This window comes from Salvelinus sp. IW2-2015, unplaced genomic scaffold, assembly GCF_002910315.2.
Source record: "Salvelinus sp. IW2-2015 unplaced genomic scaffold, ASM291031v2 Un_scaffold4774, whole genome shotgun sequence".
Taxonomy (NCBI): domain Eukaryota; kingdom Metazoa; phylum Chordata; class Actinopteri; order Salmoniformes; family Salmonidae; genus Salvelinus; species Salvelinus sp. IW2-2015.
Window position 1 is genome coordinate 41,136 of NW_019946043.1, and position 9,152 is coordinate 50,287.

The following is a 9,152-nucleotide window of genomic DNA, read 5'->3' on the forward strand; positions in this document are numbered from 1 at the left end:
GTGGTATGGGTATGTTGCTCCCTAGACTACTGCAGGAGTACTCTAATGTAAGTGGTCCAACAGATTTACTAGGTGGTAAAGGTCTGGATGGACTATTTGTACTTTGATCTCATTTCTTGTATTTCTTTGGTTCTTTGGGAATGTGGTTCATACTGCTACTGGTGTCTGGAGCTCTACCCCTCTGCCCTATCAGACGCTCAGAAGTCCATCCAGCTCAACCCTGATTGGCCAAAGGGATACTTCTTCAAGGGGAGTGCACTGAAGGGGTTGAAGGTCAGTGTCTGAGCTTTCTACTGTGAACGTGGACATTGCTGATTGTGTGTGTGTGTGTGTCGGTCTGTCTTCTCCACTCCTTCAATCTCCCCATCCTTTCYTCCCTTCACTCTCTCACTTTATCTCCTCTACCTCCCCTCCCTTCTCCTCAGTTTTCCTTAAATGGCCTTCTGAATAGGAATGGACCAGGGTTTGAGGCTGCGTGTTGCTACTGATGTCCACCTGACAGCACAGTAGAGATCTCAATGGTGAGTTAGACGTCCCTGCATGATACACAGAGACAAGAGCCTTCAGTTTAGAGCTTTAAATAGTATCACCATCGTTCAACACAGAGAGAAAAGTRCAACGATTCAACTCCTTTCTGGCAGCAAAGGAAAAACAAGCTTTGTTATTGGTTCCATTGTACTTGTGGGACTATGCTATTGGTCCCATTGCATGTATTTGGAATGTGCCTGCTGTTTGTCCTCCTGTCCAGGGGGTGGAGCTGGAAAGCACCAGCCTGGTGATCAGGTACCCAGACCGCTGGATGCAGAGAACCCCTCCCTCTCATCAGAGGACCAACCCTATAGGCCTCAACACCTCCTCAGCCTCCCAGTACGCCTCCACAGGGTAAGGACATCCATCTGTCTGTCAAAACATCATCTACGATTTATAAACATATATATAAGCATTTATAATGAATAATTATGAGTTATTCTAAAGTGTTACCAATCATCTCATATAAACCTTTGAAATGTACAAAGTGATGGAAGGAGGAAGCAGGAACACAGGTGCAGGTGTTTGTGTTTTCATACTGTTTGTCTCTCTCTCTCCCAGGACCAGGAGGATGGCTCCCATCAATGGTGACGAGTGTTTCTTCTGGAGGACCACCGGCTGTTTCTATGGTGACAGGTGTCGCTTCAAACACAAGCCTGACCAGAGAGGGAGAGACAGGAAACCATGGCAACCCTGACAACCCTTACAACCCTGAACACCACGTACCGTCCGGATATGACAGAGTAAGGAAGAAGAGAAGGAATAACAGAATAATGAATATGAAGATTGAGGAAGAGGAGGAGGGACCGTGTAGCTACCTTAAAAGGGAACAGGAGGCTTGGATAGAATGGGGCTGTTGGGGGGTGTCACCGCTTTTGTAGTCCTCTGACACACAGCACAGACAGCACACTGGACACACAGTAGGAGTAAGTGTCAATCAAAGTGAAGAGGAGTGCTCCTCTGATTTCCTTCCCCTGCCCCCTCGGCCTGAGCTGTGAAACATGTTTGATCATTGATGTTAGATGATGGAGATGATGTCATCATTAGAATCTTGAGGGGGTTGTTGCCCAGGCCAACGCCTCTACAACAATCATGTTGTAGACACTAAAGGGGGTCAGTGCAGGGTCTTTGATGCAGCTGATGAGGAGTGTACATTAAATGGGTTTGTAGAATAGAATGAATGACATCCTGGAACTGACCAAATATAAATGGAACTTTGACCTGTTCCATGTAGAACTCAGAGGGACAAGGCAACACATTCTAAGATATTATAAACATTCCATATAGAATAGTCAACATATTGTTAACATGGTTCTGTATTTAAATAAATGTGGAAATGGGGGACAGTGTCCATTATAGAAATGTAGGGCCCATTTTAATACAGTAACCTCCCTTCTCTGACATGCTGTTCTGGTCCTCATGCATGTTAATGTCTTAAAGAGGAAGGAAAGGACAGTTCTGTATCAGCTACTTGTGTTCTGACTACATTAAATATGTATCAACCACAGAACTGACAATTACTAGCAGGTCCCACTCACTACCAGTCAGTTGACTCACTGTACAAGACCTCTCCCCTTTACTTCACTCTGTAAGTACTGTTGACAATATCTTGAAATAAAGTTCATGGTTTTTAGTTTTAGTAATAAGTCATATACTTGAGGGTAATGTATCATTTTACTTCTTATGTTTTGAGCTGTGTTTTGGTTGTTACATCAGGGTTAGTATTCATATAGTGTCTCTGTGTAGGAGTGTTGATCTACATAGTGATGAGATGATTAACCAGGGTAAAATAGACTTGCAAACAAACGTTGTAACAGTGCATTGTGTGTGTGTGTGTGTGTGTGTATGTGTTTGTGAGTCACTTCTGTTTATCCTCACAGCTTGGGGATAGGAGCTATCATTGAACCTGGTGGTCAGTCTTTAGGCTGCTGTACAGCTTGACGGACCGTAGAGGATTGAACATTTATCCTCCTATATTTGGGGTTCTGAGAATAAAACAGCTTCAGAACATTCAGAAATATGTGTTTACAGTACTACAGATCTGTTCAATAAGTTGTTGTTGTTTATAATGATGGTGATGATGGTGATGGTGATGGTGATGATGGTGAGGACTTTACTGTATTAGGAAATAGTTTTTGCATCATACTACATATCATCTTAAATAGACAGATGTCGACAGACATGCAACACGTCACACACATTACATACATAGTGCAATAGACTTACAGACAGACAGTATTCACATAGACAACCATGTAGCACAATACAACACAACACAATATGAGCCTGGTTCATTTTCAGTAATGAGGYCCTGTACCCCATTTACAGTTTATACTTCAATGTATCAGGTGGAGTAATTCACCAGCTATAGAGTGAGTTGTTGTTTATGTTTCTAAGACTGCAGGGTGGGAGATGCAACAATGGCCTTGAGAACAGCAGGAAGTGTGTTGGTGGTCTTTCTCTGGTCTGTAGCAGGTATGGTCTCATTCATATCTTGATCTGTTTATCAATCTACTGACATTTCTAAAAGGATATGCATCTCTTTCATGCTATTTTAACTGTTACTTGGACACTACTCTCTCTCTCCACAGAGTGTCCGTCCTGAACCAACAGTGACACGAACACACCTCTGAACATGAGGACCATGTCCCCTGACTATGACACTGGCAGTAATTTATTATAATAAATTAATCTATGTATTTGTGTTTTATACAGTTTTGAGAATGTCTCTCCCTCTCCCTCCCTTCCTCCCCCCCTCTGCGCCTCTCACTCCACAGACTTAAGAGAACCACCACAGAACCTGGACTGAAGAGAACCACCACAGAACCTGGACTGAAGAGAACCACCACCACCATAGTAACATGAGACACAGTGATGGTGGGTTGTGTTTAGGAGTAGTATTAACATGAGACACAGTGACTGTCACGATCGTCGTTGGAACCATACTCGGACCAAAGCGCAGCGTGATCTGGTTTCCACATATTTATTTAATGTAAAGAAACGCACCAAAAACAATAAAGAATAACCGAAACATTACGTTCAGGAGTGCTCACAGGCAACACAAAAACAAGATCCCACAAAACACAGTGGGCTAATGGCTGCCTAAATATGATCCCCAATCAGAGACAACGATAAACAGCTGCCTCTGATTGGGAACCATACCAGGCCAACAGAAAAAAACTACCAAGATTACCCACCCTAGTCTCACCCCGACCTAACCAACATAGAGAATAAAAAGGCTCTCTATGGTCAGGGCGTGACAGTACTCCTTCCCCACAGGTGCGGTCTCCGGCTGCAAAACCTGACTATAGGGGAGGGTCCGGGTGGGCATCTAGCATCGGTGGTGGCTCCGGTGTGGGGCGAAGTACCCACTCCGCTTGCGGATCCACCAGCATCGGTGGGAGCTCTGGTGCGGAACTTTGCCCCCGCCCAGACCACGGGTCCGGCCATGGAGCCGGGTGGAACGTCGCATCCGGACTGGGCACCGGCGCCGAGGAAGGCTCCGGCCATGGAGCTGAGTTTGCCGCCGTGCCTGGACTGGGCACCGGCGCAGAGGAAGGCTCCGTCCTTGGAGCGGGACTGGACGCAGTGCCTGGACTGGACATAGGCGCAGAGGAAGGCTCCTGCCATGGAGCGGGACTGGACGCCGTGCCTGGACTGGACATTGGCGCAGARGAAGTCTCCTGCCATGGAGCGGGACTGGACGCAGTGCCTGGACTGGGCACCGGCGCACAGGAAGGCTCCGGCCTTGGAGCTGGACTGGACGCCGTGCCTGGACTGGGCCCCGGAGCAGAGAAGGCTCTGGCCATGGAGCAGGACTGGACGCCGTGCCTGGACTGGACATTGGCGCAGAGGAAGGCTCCTGCCATGGAGCGGGACTGGACGCCGTGCCTGGACTGGACATCGGCGCAGAGGAAGGCTCCGGCCTTGGAGCGGGACTGGACGCAGTGCCTGGACTGGACATCGGCGCAGAGGAAGGCTCTGGCCTGGTGACACACACTTCAGGGCGCGTGCGAGGAGCAGGCACAGGACGTACCGGACTGGGAAAGCGCACTGGAGGCCTGGTGCGTGGAGCTGGCACAGGTGGCACTGGACTGGTGGCACGCACATCAGGGCGAGTGCGAGGAGTAGGCACAGGACGTACCGGACTGGGGAGGCGCACTGGAGGCCTAGTGCGTGGAGCCGGCACAGGTGGTACCGGACTGGTCACACACACTTCAGTGCAAGTGCGAGGAGGAGACACAGGACGTACCGGACTGGGGAGACGCACTGGAAACCTAGTGCATGGAGCCGGCACAGGTGGCACCGGATTGGGGATACACACTTCAGGGAGAGTGCGAGGAGGAGACACAGGATGTACCGGACTGGGGAGACGCACTGGAGGCCCGATACGTGGTGTCGGCCCARGTTTCACCGGACTGATGACACGTTCCTCCAAACTCCTGCGTTGCCGCATACTCCTGGCCAACTCCATTCTCCGGTATCCTTCCTCACACTGTGCCAACGAATCCCAGGCGGGCTCTGGTACTCTCCTTGGATCGACCGACAATCTCTCTGTCTCTGGCTCTCTCTGTTCACTCTCCTCCAATTTCTCCATCTTCTCCCAGATGGGCTCTGGTTCCCTCCTCGGCTCCGCCGACCACCCCGTGTGCCCACCCCCAATTTTTTTTGTGGCTGTCCTTTGTGCTTCCGTTGTGGCCGCAAACCCCGGCGTCGGCGCTGTCCTCCCTTTTCTCCTTACTGCTGCCAAAGAAGGCGATCCTGTCCTGCCAGGATTTCCTCCCAAGTCCAGGATCCCTTCCCCTCCAAGATCTCCTCCCAAGTCCAGGATACTCTCTCCTCCTGGGCACGCTGTTTGGTCCTGTTATGGTGGGATCTTCTGTCTCGATCGTCGTTGGAAGCATACTCGGACCAAAGTGCAGTGTGATCTGGAATCCACATTTATTTAATGAAATGCACAAAAACAATAAAGAATAACCGAAAGGTGACGTTCAGGAGTGCTCACAGGCAACAACACAAAAACAAGATCCCACAAAACACAGCGGGGAAATGGCTGCCTAAATACACTGCTCAAAAAAATAAAGGGAACACTTAAACAACACAATGTAACTCCAAGTCAATCACACTTCTGTGAAATCAAACTGTCCAATTAGGAAGCAACACTGATTGACAATAAATTTCACATGCTGTTGTGCAAATGGAATAGACAAAAGGTGGAAATTATAGGCAATTAGCAAGACTTTATCCACCTATATACCGATTTAACCTGCTCCTATTATGTACCGCCTGTTATCCCACTTATAATAATTAGATCTAAACTGTAGGACACTGTTTATCCCTACATATAAATCATATACCTTAGTGCTAGGTATGTAGCCTGTATAAAATTTCCCATGTGTAGTTTTAATGTAGGGCTCCATGTTATCCACGTTTATAGTCTAATGTAGCCTGTTCAATCTCATATTTATAGTATATGTAGCCCTGTTTAATCTCATATATACGCTATGACTGGATGTAGCACTAGTTCAATCCATATAGAGTCTACCATGTAGCCTGTTATCATATACATATTCTAAATGTAGCCTGTTATCTATAACCATATTCTACTGTAGCCTGTTCTCGCATATATCCAGTTTTTATAGAACTAAAGGTTTTGAAGTGACTGTCACTATGAGGTCTATTGCGAGAGATAACAAAGCTCAGGACAATGGATTTATGGACCTATTCTGCTAAAGGGTGTTTATCATTTAAAGTATTAAATAATAAGTTGTAAAAGTGATTGTGAACATCCCTTTCAAATTTAAGTCGGATTGGACGGCAACCTAACACATTCACCGTTGGCTGACCAGATGTATTAAATCTAGCAATGTCCCATAACAAAACATTGGGCAGTAGAAATGGCCTTGATCTTTTTTGGAGTAGTGCTCTTAGTTATTTATACTATTCAACGTGGGCAGCCTTCATGCTTTAGGATGCTGGATCCATTAACATAGCAAGATCAGGTTTGTCTATTTTCTGGCCCTTGCAAAGAGCTAGACCTGGTCAACTGTACCAGTCCTGCCTTGGTTTTATGGGCTAAGTCCGGTAACGGGTCTAGGTTGAGGCAACCAACCCCGAGCTCAAAGCGACAGAGTTGAGGTCATGGACAACGGGCTTATCCACAAGTCTCTTACAAGTACGTGAGACCGGTCCGAGTGCTGGAAGTGGCCTAGCGTGTAGAAAAAAAACCACTGTGCGGTGGTGTCCTCGGGTCCTGCAAACACTCCCAACTAACGCGAGTTCCGAACTGGCTGGCTGGAAGCAACATCAGCACAAGAACTGTTTTGGTCGGTGGGTAGCATTCATGAAATGGGAATTCCATGGCCGGCAGCCAGCACACAAGCTTAAGAATCCACGCAAGTGCAAAGCCAAGGCGTACGGCTGGAGTAGTGTTACAAAGCAATTGCCGCCATTGGATCCTCTGGAAGCAGTGGAAAGCGCGTTCTCTGGAGTGATGAATACACCTTTGCCATCTGGCAGTCAGACGGTAATGAATCTGGGTTTTGCTGGGTTCTTTTTCATGGTTTGGGCTAATCCGCTTTTAGTTCCAGTGAAGAGAGATCTTAATTGCTAACAGGCATACAATGACTTTCTATACGATTCTGTGGCTTAACAACTTGTGGATGTGGCAAAGATTTGGGGAAGACACTGGCGCTGTTTCAAGCATGAACATGCCCCGTGTTGTTTTTTTTTTGTTTGGTTTGTTTTTTCCTTCTGTGTTATTGACTTTTTGTTTTTCATTCTCTTACCGCCATTGTACTCTTCATGGATTCGTTTGTCATGTTTCAGCACTGGGCTTTTATAGTCTTATCTTGGCCAAAGGTCGCAAGGACCTGAGAACTTGGTTCTCAGATCATTGGGCCCTACATAAGGTTAAACCATAAAAGGCTGAAATTAATTAAAAAAGTTATTTAAAGTGGTACATGCAAGGTCCATACAGAAATGGTTTTGTTCGAGAATCAGGTGCTGGAAGATATTCCTTGAATGAGCCTGCAGCAAGCCCAGACCTCAAACCCATCAAAAACCCTTGGGAAGAATTGGAACGCCGTACTGGCAGCGCCAGGCCCCTAATCGCCACAACATCAGTTCGCCACGAACTCACTAATGTCTTGTGGCTGAGAGGAAACAAGTCCCCAACAACAATGTTCCAAAACAATCTAGTGGAAAGGGGCCTCCGCGAGAAGGAGTGGAGAAGTTGTTATAGTAGCAATGGCACAAGCACATCAGCTGTATGTGACGGAGGGGAAAAAACCTTTTCAAGCCAAACCACTAACACACACCCTCACTATCGGTTGTCACCCAAAATATTGGCTAAAGTAAAGCGTGCATAGTAGAACCGTCAGCTAATAGAAATTTCTAAAGGTGTTAAAGGTTATCTCAGGCTAAAATTTCATGACAGGTAAAAGTTTTAACTGTGTTTTACAAGAGACAGTAAGCAGTTTAAGAGCACTTACAACAGGCGAGCCGTGGGCAATAAATTAGTAAAAATCTCACCCATTAAAGTTCCCTTGACTTTATGAAGAAAGGTTCTCAAGATAGATTTTGTGTTGGATTAACACTCCATGATGGCCCAGCTAGCTAATATAAGCATCCCTCTGTTCTGATTGGGCAGAGGCTGTTTGAGTTGGGCACTACACCTAAGCATATGCTGCACTTTGGCATATGCAAATGTCAGAAAGTGAAAAAAATCTAAATGGTCTTCTATTTCTTATCAATCTTAATCCTGGCTTATCCGGTTCATGGTCAATTTGGGAAGGCTACATGTTTGTTTTGTTCAAACCATGTTAAATACTATTGTCTTTCATCATTTTTAAGTAGTCAAACTAGCAGGCAATTCAATACTTTCCACCAATCAGCCAGCCTGTTATTATAACCCAAAAAAATTGCTTAAAACTATGGAACTCGTTCAGAAAATTCTCTAGTCTTCCTCCGTCTCAATGTATAATTATCTTAAAACCTCTTTTTCTACCACCCATTAATTTTTATAATGCTTAAATGTTCAGTTCAGACATTTTTGTCAATTAACACTGGTATTTTTAAGTTAAGTTCAGGTTTAGGCATTAATCTGGGAATATTAAAGTTTCGGTATTAACTCTTAATGTTAAGGTAAAGGGTTAAAGGTTTTCGGGAATGGACCTTCTAGATATAACGGGACGACCTAGCATACCCGACAAATCTCCAAAACACCCTTTCTATCGCTTGATTCACACAGACCACTTCACACACACACCCACACACACACTCACACACTAACTGGCACACACACAAGGCAGACACACGACACACACACACACACACATCACCACCACAACACACACACCAACATTCTACACACACGACACACACACACACACACACACACAGAGAGGACGAGGACAGTGTCGATGGACAGTCAGTCTATTCAATGGCAGCAGAGCCTGTTTTACCTTAATGAGGATCTGAGGGTGAGCAGGTTAGTTATGGTGGTTATTCGTTCTCTCCACAATATGTGGGTCAGCAGAACAGCAAGGCAGAGACAGACAGACAGAGATAAACCAGAGAGAGGGGGGGAGAATCGAAAAGAATGAAAGACAAGAATTAAATGA

General features: G+C 46.1%; 1 long non-coding RNA gene across 3 annotated transcripts; it reads right to left on the reverse strand.

Annotated features, from left to right (window-relative positions):
* Positions 1–808: 808 nt before the first annotated feature.
* LOC112077627 (uncharacterized) lies at positions 809–1,525 on the reverse strand. Of its 3 annotated transcripts, none has more exons than XR_002895446.2 (3): positions 1,347–1,436; positions 1,068–1,184; positions 809–896 (listed from the first exon to the last, which is right to left on the reverse strand). It is a non-coding gene; the product is annotated as an uncharacterized lncRNA (long non-coding RNA). The 3 variants fall into 3 exon arrangements; XR_002895445.2 differs by having other exon boundaries at positions 812–900; XR_011478209.1 differs by having other exon boundaries at positions 813–900; positions 1,000–1,184; positions 1,347–1,525.
* Between the last annotated feature and the right edge of the window lie 7,627 nt (positions 1,526–9,152).